A 13,032-nucleotide genomic window follows, 5' to 3' on the forward strand; every position below is an offset into this window, starting at 1 on the left:
GTGAAATGTAAAACAAACAAACAAACAAAACCTGCTTCCCACATTTGGAAAACGAAATCTGCTTCCTTCTGTAAGATGTCCTTTTCCAACCCAGGGTTGCAACTCGTCGGTGAGTGGGTCGTGAATCCGTTCAGTCAGCTGCCGTGAGCATCAGTTAGAAGGTAAATACTGAGAAGCCTAAAATAGAGTCAACTAGACCAGACCAGAGTATTATCTAGGAAAAGCATTCTGTGAAATTTTACAGTGTGGGTGTGTACGTGTGTGTTTACTCAGCCACGTTATAAAATGTGTGGAGGTGTGTAAGCTGATGTTTGGGACCTGGCTTTTAGTCAAGGTGATTTAGGCAATGCTCTCGAAGAGGAACCCTATTTAATGGGTGTGTAGTGTGGTCTGTTCTGTCGTCCCCCGAGAAAGTCGTGTTGTGTGAGGCACTTGGAGCCAACCCGGACAAACACTGAGAATCACCCTGTGGTGACTTTGACAGGAGTTCCGGAGTCACCGAATAAGAAAATCTTTTCTAAGACAGACGGGTCTTAAAGATTACGTTCATCTCTCTACGTGGGTGCCTTTTCTTTTTTCTTTATCCCAAAAGCACAAGAAAGGTTTCCATTAAGTATTTGAGGAGACAGGGAGCCTTTTTCCCTTGCATGTGAGCAAACGCTTGCCTTGGAGGGCCCAGCGTTGAGCCGAGCCCAGATTCAAGACAAGGCTTGTTGGACGAAGCAGACCCGTCAGAGTTCTTCACCATAAATGCCGTTACCTGTTGATTTAAGGGTTTCGGTGTACACTGTAGGTCATCAAGCCCCGAACAGAGCACATGGGTTTTGATCTGAGGATTCAGTTCTCCATTGTAAATCTGTCAGCCTCCCCTGTCGAGTCAGCTACCGAGAGCGGAATGTCTGTGGTACTATTTATCCTGTCATAGCAGCTTAGGTCAACAGTTTTTTGTTACTCTCAGTGGAATAAGCCAGCCCCCCGTTAAATGCTACTTTTGACTCTAATGTAAGGCCCTTATCTCTGCTTTCTTGAGTGTCTGTTTCAGCAGGGCAGGGCTGCAGCCGATGAATGTAGCTTTGGCCTAGAGGGGTTTTTTTTTTTTTGACTAACACGTGACCCCTCGGCTCACAAAGTGCTTCTGAAATCTTGCGTACCACCTCTGTCCCTTCCAGAAGGTTGGGATTTCTGCTTAAAAAAAAAAAAAAAAAATCAATCGAAATAGCATAAATATAGAAAGATGCAGGAGGAAGGAGTAGAGAGCTCGTTTATCTGTTCCAAAGTGGCCACATTCGTGTAACCGCGAACTAGGTCAGAATATAGACTCGCTCCTACACCCCCCGGAGCCCGGCTCATACTTGCTCTCAGTCCCTAAATGCCTCACTCCCAAACGTAGCCATTATCTTGGCTCCAATCTCGGAAGATTAGTTCGGCCTGTTCTTGAACTTTGCATCAGTGTCATCCACAGAAGCTCTTAGCTCACGAGCCGCTTCTCTCCGACACCGTGTGTGGACACCGCTATGGTTGGTCCATTTTTATTGCTCTGAAGCATCCAATCATTACATGAAGCGCTACACTTTATCCATTCTGTTGTGGGTGGACATTTGACTGTTCCTGGCTTTGGGCCATTACCAGAAATGCTGCTGTGAATACTCTTTTGCAGGTCTTACGGTTCACAGATGAACTCGTTTCTGTAGGGTTTCTAGAAATGGAGTCTCTGGATTATAAGGCACGTGCAAATTGGTTCTACCGATTTGTTTTCTGAGTGGTTCTACCAATCTGCATTCTTACAGGTTCACTTGTTCCTTATCTTTGCCAACACTTGGAATTCTTTGTCTTCATTTTCACAAATAGGGATTGTATGTAGTATAGCACTGAGTTTTTGCCTTCCCCTGATGACGAAAGAGGTTGAGGGATTTTCCGCGTGCTTAATGGATATTTCAATGTCTCGCGGTTCATCCGTCTTTAGCATCCTATCTCAAAACCCTTTCCTATACCCAAGATCATAAAGATATGTCTTCAATGTAAAATTCTAGAAGCTTTATGGATTTATGTACCTTCTTGGGTAGCCTACAAGCTACTTGGAATGCGTTTTTGTGAATGATGTGAGGAATTGGTCAAGATAACTTTTTTCTCCCAGTGGATATCTGGTAGATACAACCCCATTTATTTCAAAGATGATTCTTCCAAGCATACTGCATTCCATTGTTATCTTTGTCATGAATCAGGTGATGGTGTATGTATTGGTCTAGTCTTGATTTCTCTATTTTATTCCATTTTAAAAATTACTTCTGTTCTGGGGCACCTGGGTGGCTCAATGGGTTAAAGTCTGCCTTTGGCTTGGGTTGTGGTCTCAGGGTCCTGGGATCGAGCCCCACATCGGACTCTCTGCTCAGCGGGGAGCCTGCTTCCTCCTCTCTCTGCCTGACTCTCCGCCTACTTGTGATCTCTATCTGTCAAATAAATAAAGAAAATCTTTTAAAAAATTATCTTTGTTCTAATACCACACTTTTATTAATTACTGTTTTTTTGGTTGTTGTTGTTGTTTTTCTTCCCTTGCCACTTTCCGTGGTTTTAATTGGTTATTTTTTTTATTTAGAATCTTAGCTCATTGCTTTTCAGACTTTTGTCTTTTCTAATGTATATGCTTTTAAGCCTAAACATTTCCATATAAACATTCCTTTAACTGCATATCAAAAGTTTTACTATGTGAAATCTTTATTGCCATTTATGAACAACATTTTGTAATTTCCCTTTGGGTATATTTTTTAGCTCAAGGATTACTTAGAAGTGATTTGATTAATTTGGAGCCATTTTGGGGTTATCTTTTTGGTTTTGATTTCTAGCTTAATTTCACAGTGCTGAGAGAAACCCCGTCCACTTTCCAACCCTTTGAAATATGTTGAGTCTTGCTTTGTGGCCTAGAATGTGGTCATATTTAGGGTGAAGATAAATATTCCATAGGCCCTTGAAATGCAGGTGAATTGAGTCCTTGTGTGTACAGTGTGTGATATATCAATGTTGTCAAGTACATTAATTGTGCCGCTCGGACTATTTTCGTCCTTAGTGATTTCTCTGTCTGCTCGATCCATTAGCTTTTGAGAGATGTACGGTAAAGTCTCCCTTTACGATTGTAAAGTTGCTATTTTTTGTTGTTAGTTTCAATGTCTCTTTCTGACCAATTATCCCCATTTAAAATATGCAATGTCTTGCTTTACCTCTAGTAATGCTTCTTGCCTCTAAGTCTGCTTTGATGACTACAGTAACAGTGTCATCTTGATTGATGTTTTCGTGGTGTAACTTTGTACCATCTTTTCAACTTGCATCCTTTTGCCTTTAGTTTTAAGGTGAGTCGTTTATAAACAACACATAGTGGAGTTTTGAAAATACATTTTAAATGAAATATTTTACCCATAGTCTCCAAATATGATTACTTGGATGTTTTGGTATTAAACTTAGTACCCATTCGTTTTTGATTTGTTGGAGTCTAACAAAAATGCACACCATTACCACTTGGATTACAGTGTCATAAAGATAAGACATTTGAAATTCACCTACTCTCACCGCGGTAGGTTATTGTTGCCACGTATTTTAATTTTATATTTAAATCTAAGTTATCACTATTGCTTATAGAATTCATGTTTATTCCGATTTCCCCATGTTCCCTTTGTTGTTACTCATTCTCTTTTATTTTCATTCTTCCTTCTGGGAGTAAGTATGTGTGTGGGTGGTCAGGTGGGAATGTGCACTCATTTATCCATATTCTGCCTGAAGAAATCTCATTAATATTCCATATACATCTGATGGTGACAGATACTTCTCTTAGTGTTCATTTGTTTGGACATGCCCTTAGTTTTTCTTCCTCTTCCCTGGGTCTAGAATTCTAAGTTAGCCTTTAGCTCCTTAAAGGTGATAATTCTTCCTTCCTGGCTTCCATCCTGTCAAGGGGCCCGTTGCCGTTCTTGCTCTTTGTTATTCCTTTTAAGGTAATATAGCTTTAAAAACATTCCCTCTGGATTTCTAAAGAATTTTTAACACCTTTGGTTTTCAGTGCTAGTACTATGATGTGACTAGGTATGTTTTCTTGTTTATTTAAACTTCTTGGGTGGGGGGTGCCTGGGTGGCTCATTTGGTTAAGCGTCTGACTCGGTCTCAGCTAAGGTCTTGATCTCAGAGTTGTGAGCTCAGGCCTCCGTGTCTGTCTCCACGCTGAGCATTCTATTTACTTAAAAATGAATCAATAAATGAACTTCTTGGGGCTTGTAGTGTTTCTTGGATATGTGGCTTGAAGTCATTTTCAGTGTCGGAAAGTTCTTGTGGCCATTATCATTTTCAGATCATTCATCTGTCTTCTGCGGTCTCACCTCTTCTAAGACTCCAGTTGCATATGTGTCATACACATGTTTTCAGATAACCAGTAACATGTATGTTATGCATTTTCTACTTAACTGTTTTTCAAAGATATCAATTCCCCCTGTAGCTGTGTCTAAATTTTTGTTAAATCCATCTGAATTCTTTTTTTTTAAAGATTATTTATTTATTTATTTGAGAGAGAGTGAGAGAGAGCGAGCGAGCACGAGCCAGGGGAGAAGCAGAGGGAGAAGGATCAGCTGGCTCCCCACCGAGCAGGGAGCCCGATGTGGGGCTCGATCCAGAGACTCTGGGATCATGACCTGAGCTGAAGGCAGATGCATCACCGACTGAGCCACCCAGGCACCCCAAAGCCATCTGAATTCTTTTTTTTTTTTTTTTTTTTAAGATTTTTATTTATTTATTTGTCAGAGAGAGAGCACAAGCAGGCAGAGTGGCAGGCAGAGACAGAGAGAGAAGCAGGCTCCCTGCTGGACAAGGAGCCCCATATGGGACTTGATCCCAGGACCCTGGGATCATGACCTGAGCCCAAGGCAGCGGTTTAACCAACTGAGCCACCCAGGTGTCCCGCCATCTAAATTCTTAATTTCAGTTATTATGACTTTCATTCTAAAATATGAATGTTAAAATAAATTTTGATTTTCTAGTTGAAATTTCTGTCTCATCTCCTAATGAATTTTCTCAGTGGTTACTTATTTTTCTGAACACGTTAACCCCAAGCACCTAAAGTCAGTGGCCAACACCGCCAATATTTGTATCATCCCTCTTTGGTCCTGTTTCTTGTTACGTCTTGTGATTTAAATTAAATGGTGAACATTATGTAGGAAAAATTAGATTCTAGATAAGCCTTAGCTTCTTGAGGCAGTAGATTCTGTCAGGTAAATTAAGTTAATCTAGTCAGCTGTTTTGAGGCTGAACTTCGGTCTTTGTAAGGTGTGGTCTACTTCTCCTTTTCCTGTACTTCCAGGAACTATCCCTCTCAGTGTCTCAGGTGCAGACCAGAGATGGTCACCCGTGTTTCTTCTTCCTTGGTAAGTTTTCTTGTTATCTCCCCTTGAAAGTGCCAAGACCTTGGTTGGACTCCTCCAAATTTGGGGGTGTCCCTTTTCTACTTGGCTTCCTTGGATTAGCACCATTTAGGACATGTCAGAGTCCTCAAAGAGAGAAGCATTTCAGACTAGGGGCTTCACTTCTGTGTACTGCTCTTCTCTACGAGAAGTTGGCCCTTCTAGTCCTAGGTAATTTGGTAGCACCAAACAAAGGTTTCCACCTTTCCTAGTTTGAATCAAAAGAATCACACTGAGGTTTCTGGAGTTTTTTGTTTGTTTGTTTCTTTAGCAATTGCTTTAAATTGGGCTTTCGGCCTCTTCATTGAATGCCTTGAGGGGACAATAATGTCAAACGCTCAGATGGCCTAACTGTGTTTCCTTTCACTCTGGGATCTCAACCCTTTTGGTCCTGAATGTCTAGATAGTTATTTAATATCTTCAAACAGATTTTTCGGAGGAAGGGGGAGTAGAAATCTTAGAAAGTTTATCTAGCTGTTCTCAATGGAAAGAATGGTCTCCGGCAAGATAGTCTTGATTTATGTCTTTATTGTTATACAGTTGAGTTATTGAGCGCACTAACAACGAGAAAAAAGACAATTTTGGCAATGATGGGAACAGCTAACACAAACATCTACTGTGCCCATGTTTCGTGGCTGGCACTGTGAGGGACAGATAGACAAAGAAGCCACATGCATATTGATAAAGAGGTGTCATCATTTCTCTTAATTTTTTAATGAAAGGTCGTCCTTAAGAAGGTAGTGGAATACTCTATTCTCTTATCAGAATTCCTTCTATGTATACCTAGTTAGTTTAGAAATATTTCTCTTGGTCCAGGGCCTGAGATTGTAAGCACTATACCGCACTACCTTTCATTTGATAATAATAGTGTCTATTTCTTTTTAAAAATATGTTCCCCGTGCTTCACTTTGTTACTCATTTAAGTCTTGTAATGCACGCATTACAGAGGTTCATTATTATCACCATTTTACAGAAGGAGAAACTGTGAGGCGGTGTCACAGACTGAATGTTTGTGTCCCCCTCCACCTCCCTGAATTCCTATGTTGGATCCCTGTACCCCAGGGGGATTGTTTTCAGAGGTCGGGCCTGCCAGGAGGTGATAAACGTTAAATGAGATCCTAAGAGTGGGGCTCCCATCTGATATGGTGCCCTTATAGGAAGAGGAAAAGACACCAGAACTCTCTCCCCTCCACGGGAGGACACCACAAAAAGGCAGCTTCTGGAAGCCAGGACGAACGTTGTCACCAGAAGCGGAGCTCACGGACACCACGATCCCAGACCCCAGCCTCCAGACCTGTGAGAAAACACGTTTCTGTTGTTGATGCCACCGGTCTATGGTATTTTGTTATCTCGGTCCTGGTCCTAGCAGACCAGTCCAGGAGATGAATCATTCAGGGTCTCTCATCTGTTGAGGCCGAGGAAGAACCTTTATGGAACTCTGCTTTCTTGTTCATCAAAAGCAGCGCCTAAGACCCGCCGAAGTGCTCATGTCCTCAGCGGTCTTCTTCAACATCAGCGGGTGCTGAAGCCTGACTACAGTCAGTCTGCTCACTTGGAGCCTCAGATGTGTTCTCGTGACCTGTGAAACCAGGGCTGTGCCGGACTCCGGACTGGACATTACGAGATGTTCTCTGTGGTGGGCCAGAGAGGTGCTCAAGGTACCAAGAAGAATTCTGTTCTTTCCATCTGGTTTTCATTCAAGGTTGAAAAATTGGGGATGCCTTCGACCAGGAGCTGCTTATCTGGACGTGAATTTGGACTTAGCTGTCAACACACTGCTGAGGTGTCTGGAGTTTTCTTCCCCCCAGTCCCAGAACAGGGGTGGCCGAATATTGCTTGAAGACAAAGTCTTACACGAAGTCTCTTGCATTACAGCGGTCTGGATTTCAGTGTCACTTTTGGTGACATTGAGCTGACCAGCCCAAATCACTTGACATTTTTTTTCCTTACCGATGGCTGGGGCACTTAACAGCAGGACTAAAAATATTTTTCTGGAGGCTCAGGCCTTCTTCTTTCATTAAGACGTTGTTCAAATATCCTTCCCACCGAGAAATCTCTGATGCTCCCACACGGAGTGAAGGGCTCCTGCTTTGTGCTCCCGGGGCTCACCTTTGCCATCATGCGGTGTTGCAATCACCTATTTTCTTGGCCATCACCCCCAGGAGTTAGGTAATTCCTGGGAGAAAGAGACCAGATCCTAATCTTTGCAGTTTCAGAACCTGGCATAGAATCAGTCACAGTAGATGAAAGAATCACAGAGCGGACTGCGTGAGGTGTACTTTAGAAAAGCAGATCGGCAGGAGGGCCTGGACCGGGCTTTGAGAACAAACGAACAGAAAGCACTAGCATTATTCACTAACCCGTCTACCAAGTATTTGAGAGTCGAAGTATGTTTACTGTTTCCCATGTGGATTTTTAAACAGGATTTAGCCACGGAGTTTACAGTGAACTCTCCATGGTTTTATTTTTTCTTATCATTTAAGACTGTCACTGGTTAGGGAATGTTCATAGCAGCAATGTCCACAATAGCCAGACTGTGGAAGGAACCTACATGTCCATCAGCAGATGAATGGATAAAGAAGAGGTGGTGTATATATATACAATGGAATACTATGCAGCCATCAAAAGAAATGAAATCTTGCCATTTGAAGCGATGTGGATGGAACTAGAGGGTATTATACTGAGCGAAATAAGCCAATCAGAGAAGGACAATTATTATATGATCTCCCCAATATGAGGAATTTGAGAGGCAAAGTAGGGGGGTTGAGGGATAAGGAAGGAAAAAATGAAAGAAGATAGGATCGGGAGGGAGACAAACCATAAGAGACTCTTAATCTCACAAAACAAACTGAGGATTGCTGGGGGGAGGGGGGTAGGGAGAGGGTGGTTGGGTTATGGACATTGGGGAAGGTATGTGCTGTGGTGAGTGCTGTGAAGTGTGTAAGCCTGACGATTCACAGACGTGTACCCCTGGGGCTAATAATACATTATATGTTAATTTAAAAAAATTAAAATAATTTTTTTTGAAAAAGATTGTTACTGGTTAGGTTATTAACTAAAAGAGGAGCCAGGGGTCCATATGATAAGAGAGTGGGATGGAGCTAAGGCTCACACTCAAAATCCATTTCCTCTGAAACCTAGTTTCAGAGGAACTAGTTTTTTGTGGTCCTACGTTCTCCCCCAAATCTATTTTCTTGTCTCTCCAAGAAGCTCCCCCTTCTCTTTGGTTGGAGGTGTGCATCCATTTTCTCATGGAGTTTTGTGATCATTGTAACAGTAACTGTTACAATGTAACTGCCGAATCATTTCAACCTTTTTTTTTTTTTTTGCTTTTTTTTTAAGATTTTATTCATTTATTTGTCAGAGAGAGGTCACAAGTAGGCAGAGAGAGAGGGGGAAGCAGGCTCCCTGCTGAGCAGAGAGCCCGATGTGGGGCTTGATCCCAGGACCCTGGGATCATGACCTGAGCCGAAGGCAGAGGCTTTAACCCACTGAGCCACCCAGGCACCCCTCATTGATTCATTCATTGACAATGAAGAAACGAGTTTCCTTCCTCTTCCTCCTCCTCGGAGACACAGTATACTTGTCCCGTGTATTGGCAGATTTACTTTCTGGGGTTTCAGTTACCCATGGTGAGCTGTGGTCTTGAAGCGCCTGGTTGTCCTTCTGACGTCATGTCAGAAGGTGAGTAGCGGCCTGATGCTACGTCCAAGTGCCCACAGCGCATCCTCTCATCACGCGGGCACTGTGTCATCTCCCGTCCTCGCAAGAGACCACATTCGCATCACAGCCTATTGTTCCATTGTTCTGTTTCATTATTATTGCTAATCTCTCAGTATGCATCATTTATAAATTAAACTTTATCATAGGTAGGAGCATAGAGGAAAAAACAAGGTCTTCATAGGGCCCAGTACTGTCGTGATTTCAGGCACCCCCTGGGGGTCTTGGAACGTACCCCACCCTGCAGATAAGGGGAGGCTGCTGTATTCTCAAGGGTCTTGATTCACAAAGGTCAAGGGTTTTGATTCACAAGAACCACATCAGAAGAATTTTCAGAGGCCCCACCCTGAGGAAAGCTTGCCCCAGATATAACCCCCATGGTCCCTCAGATCTCTGTTCCAAGGTCACTCTCTTAGGACAGCCCTCTTCCCAAGTTGGGTTCGTTGGGTTTCTCTGTTTTACACTCTCAAAGCACTGTCTCTTCCTTGCAGATTTTATCTCCCCGTTGGTAATTGTACACGTAATTGTGTGATTGTGTGGTCATTGCTTATCTCTTCCACTAGACCGCAAGAACTGTCAGTCGGGACTTGGTCTGACTTTGGTCACAACATCTGACCTATAAGTGCCCCCCTCCCCAATCTCTACTTTGAATGGAAGGAATGACTCTGTCTCTCCTGCTGAGACGGGAAGAGCGTTGACGTGTTGTTGAGACACTAAGACAGCAACAGGCTGTAGTCCACGCAGGGGGGACCTGGATATCCAGAAATAAGGGGACTCTTGACTTCTAACCGTATGGGTCCCTGAGACCCCCCAACACGCCCCTCCCCCCATTTCCCAGCCTCCTCAGTCATACCATAGTGTGAGGTGATGGAATGAAAGCAAAGGCTCTGAGCATAGACAGTCTTAAGTTCAAATTCTGTCTCTGCCATTTAATACCATTGTGACATTGTGACATTGGGAAAATCGCTTAAACCTTCATTTCTAAATGGGGATTAAAATACTCCCCACATTCAGGTATCAGTAAATGGGTTTAATGAAGGGACTCAAGGAACGCTTTCTCGATACATGCTGGCCGTGATTATTGACAGGCTTGTCGCATCTTAGCCCAGGAACTTCCGTTTATTAGAGCCCCTCTTAATGGCACCAGCACCTTCTTAGTGACAAATTACTATGCCCTTCTCTTACCATCCTCGTGATCTCAGCAAGTTAGTTAGCCTCTTGGTGTATCAGTTGTCTTCACTATAAAGTTGATATTGTTACCACCTGTCTCATAGTCCTACTGGAAATAAAACTGGGCTCATGCACATAGAGAGATTTAAGCAGTGCTTAGCCCATGAGAAACAGCATAGTAGCTTTGTCCTAATTTACGGTAATGGTGATGCTAAAAATAATAATCATTAATAATGTACCACCATGTGATTGGGGCCCAGCCATGGCTTCACGTGTCCTTGATAAAGATTGTGTTTTTGTGACATCGTGGGGGCATTTCCCATGAAAAAGCCAGATGAAGAGGTAAAGAATCCAGGGCATTCAACCATGGCTGGAGTTCTTGGTCTTGAGCCAGGCATCTCTTAGAACTGCAGAGAGTTAGGATAATTGTGTAAGAATGAGAACTGAAAACTCCAACCTTCCTTTTTTGGGTGGCCCACAGTGCTCATCCAGCCGGACTTTGTTTTGTAGAAATGCACTTTCTACTGTTAGTCTCCAGATTGATTATCCATGCTGATCAAATGCAGGTTTGGGTACCAAGGGGATAAGGAGGCACATAAACATTCTCCTACTTAAAGTTGATTTTTAAAGTTGTTTACATCCTGCTTAAATCTGGGACTTGAAATGCACTCTCAGAGTTTAAAGGCCCAGGAGTAATTCAGCCAGTACTCAGGAGTGGCTCCGTTCTCGTTCCCCATGCTCGAGTGCTCCTGGACACACACAGGGATCCACGGGAACCTGGGGCAGCCCCCTCTCTGTTAGTCTCTGTGCTTAGAAAGTACCCCCAGAACTGTCAGGATGAGGAGAACTGCCGGCGCCTAGGGCTGTCTCCAGGAAGAGAGCAAAAGAGATCAGAGTTGGGAGACCGGGCATCTCCCAGTAGAATAGCCCTTGCTTGGGGAAGAAAACAATGGGTCATATTTTGCACTGTAACAGGAAATTTAGGAAACTGAGTATCTCGTTATATAACTGATGTTCTTTATACCTGCGTTTTTTTCACTTATTCTAGAAGGAGGCAGAGCTTGTGAGTTCTAGTGTCTGATGAGGACACTTGTGTATACGGAAGCGTGTACAGAACGGGGACTGGTTTATTTTATAAGCCGAAGGATTATAAGAGCTCAGATTAAAGCTCAGAGCCAGACCAGAGCCACCATTTGATGGCAATTTTCTTGAACACTCTGTGGCTCAATTTCCACCCCTCCAAGGCCAGGTCAATAATATCATGGACCTCAAAGAGCTGGAGAATGAATTTAAGTAAAGGCCTGGATGTGGCATTTGGTATGGTTGTAATTAACAGTGGTGGTCATTGAGTCATGGTTATGTACTGAATTGGGGTTGTGGTCATGTATTATGTGTGGAGTGCTTGGTATAACCGAGGCACTATACTTTGGGCCTGACAACATCATCTCACTTTCAGCCCCAGACGGCTCTAGGAGTATGTGGTATCTTCTCCCCCATTTCGTGATTGAAGCAACAGAAGGTCAAAGAGATTAAGCAACTTCCCAGCATCCGAACACCAAGAAGGAGTAGAGTTGCTTGCTGAGAATTAGAGGAAACAGCAGACATCACTTAGTTTTATCTTCCTTTGGGAAAGAAAATGCATAAAGATTTAAGATCCCCTCTGGCTTTCCCCGAAGCTCTCATCTCAGGAGCGAAAAGCTTGCCTCTCCTGGTTTAAGTGAAACAGGGAAATCTGGCTTGGGCTCGGCTGGATGGAGGAGACCTGGCCTCTTTCCGTCTCTTGGATGTCTCCATCTCCTTAAGTGACAGCAAGGATGGTCACACACACGTGCTACTCCTCCCCCCCCCATTGAACAGTCTCAGACTAAAGCCAGACTCGATCGCATGCGATCCTGCCAAAGGTTCAGGGCTGGCTCTCACTGGGTGGACACAGACGGCCTTACTGCTAAACCCAAGCAGAGTGGCGGTCCCCGGAGCTAGTGGCTGGTCCAGGTGACATCAGATCCACATACAACAAAACCAAGTAGAAGGTGCTTTTCCCACCGAGAGCGGTGGCTTCTGGGCCTAGGAGAGCTGCTGGCCAGGTCAGGGTGCTGGCGGCTGCTCTACGGGTTCACGGCGTCTCTGTTTCTATGTACGTATGGGAACAGAGAGGCTCTTTTTTTTTTTTTTTTAAGATTTTATTGATTTATTTGATAGAGAACACAAGTAGGCAGAGAGGCAGGTGGGGGGGGGAGGGAAGTAGGGTCTCCACTGAGCAGAGAGCCTGATGCAGGACTTGATCCCAGGACCCTGAGATCATGACCTGAGCCGAAGGCAGAGGCTTAACCCACTGAGCCACCCAGGTGCCCGCAGAGAGGCTCTTTTCACACACGGAGTGTCTTCCTGCAGCAGTCATGCTGTGACTTTTTTTCCTCATCAGACCCGAACTCCTTGATACAGATTTTCAGTTCTCCCAGTCTTTGGGTCTTGAACCATCATTTCTTGGCCTCTTTCCATCTGCTTTCGACCTAGAACAGGAGTTCTGAGCTGTGGACGATTTTGCCCCCCAGGGGACATTCGGCAATGTCTGCAGACATTTTTGGTTGTCCCCGTTGGGGAAGGAGGGATGCTGCAGGCACAGAGTGGGCTGTGGCCAGGGTGGCTCCCGAAGTCCTGCGGTGCCCGGGAAGGACCTCAGCACAGACTTGCCCAGAGCAGCAGAAGTGCG

General features: G+C 44.0%; 1 protein-coding gene across 2 annotated transcripts in view; it reads left to right on the top strand.

Annotated features, from left to right (window-relative positions):
* ADAMTS18 (ADAM metallopeptidase with thrombospondin type 1 motif 18) overlaps positions 1–13,032 on the top strand; it is a gene marked incomplete at both ends in the record, with an annotated part of 134,134 nt that overhangs the window by 22,388 nt on the left and 98,714 nt on the right. The window lies entirely within an intron of this gene.

Source organism: Martes martes, assembly GCF_963455335.1.
Source record: "Martes martes genome assembly, chromosome: 17".
Taxonomy (NCBI): Eukaryota; Metazoa; Chordata; class Mammalia; order Carnivora; family Mustelidae; genus Martes; species Martes martes.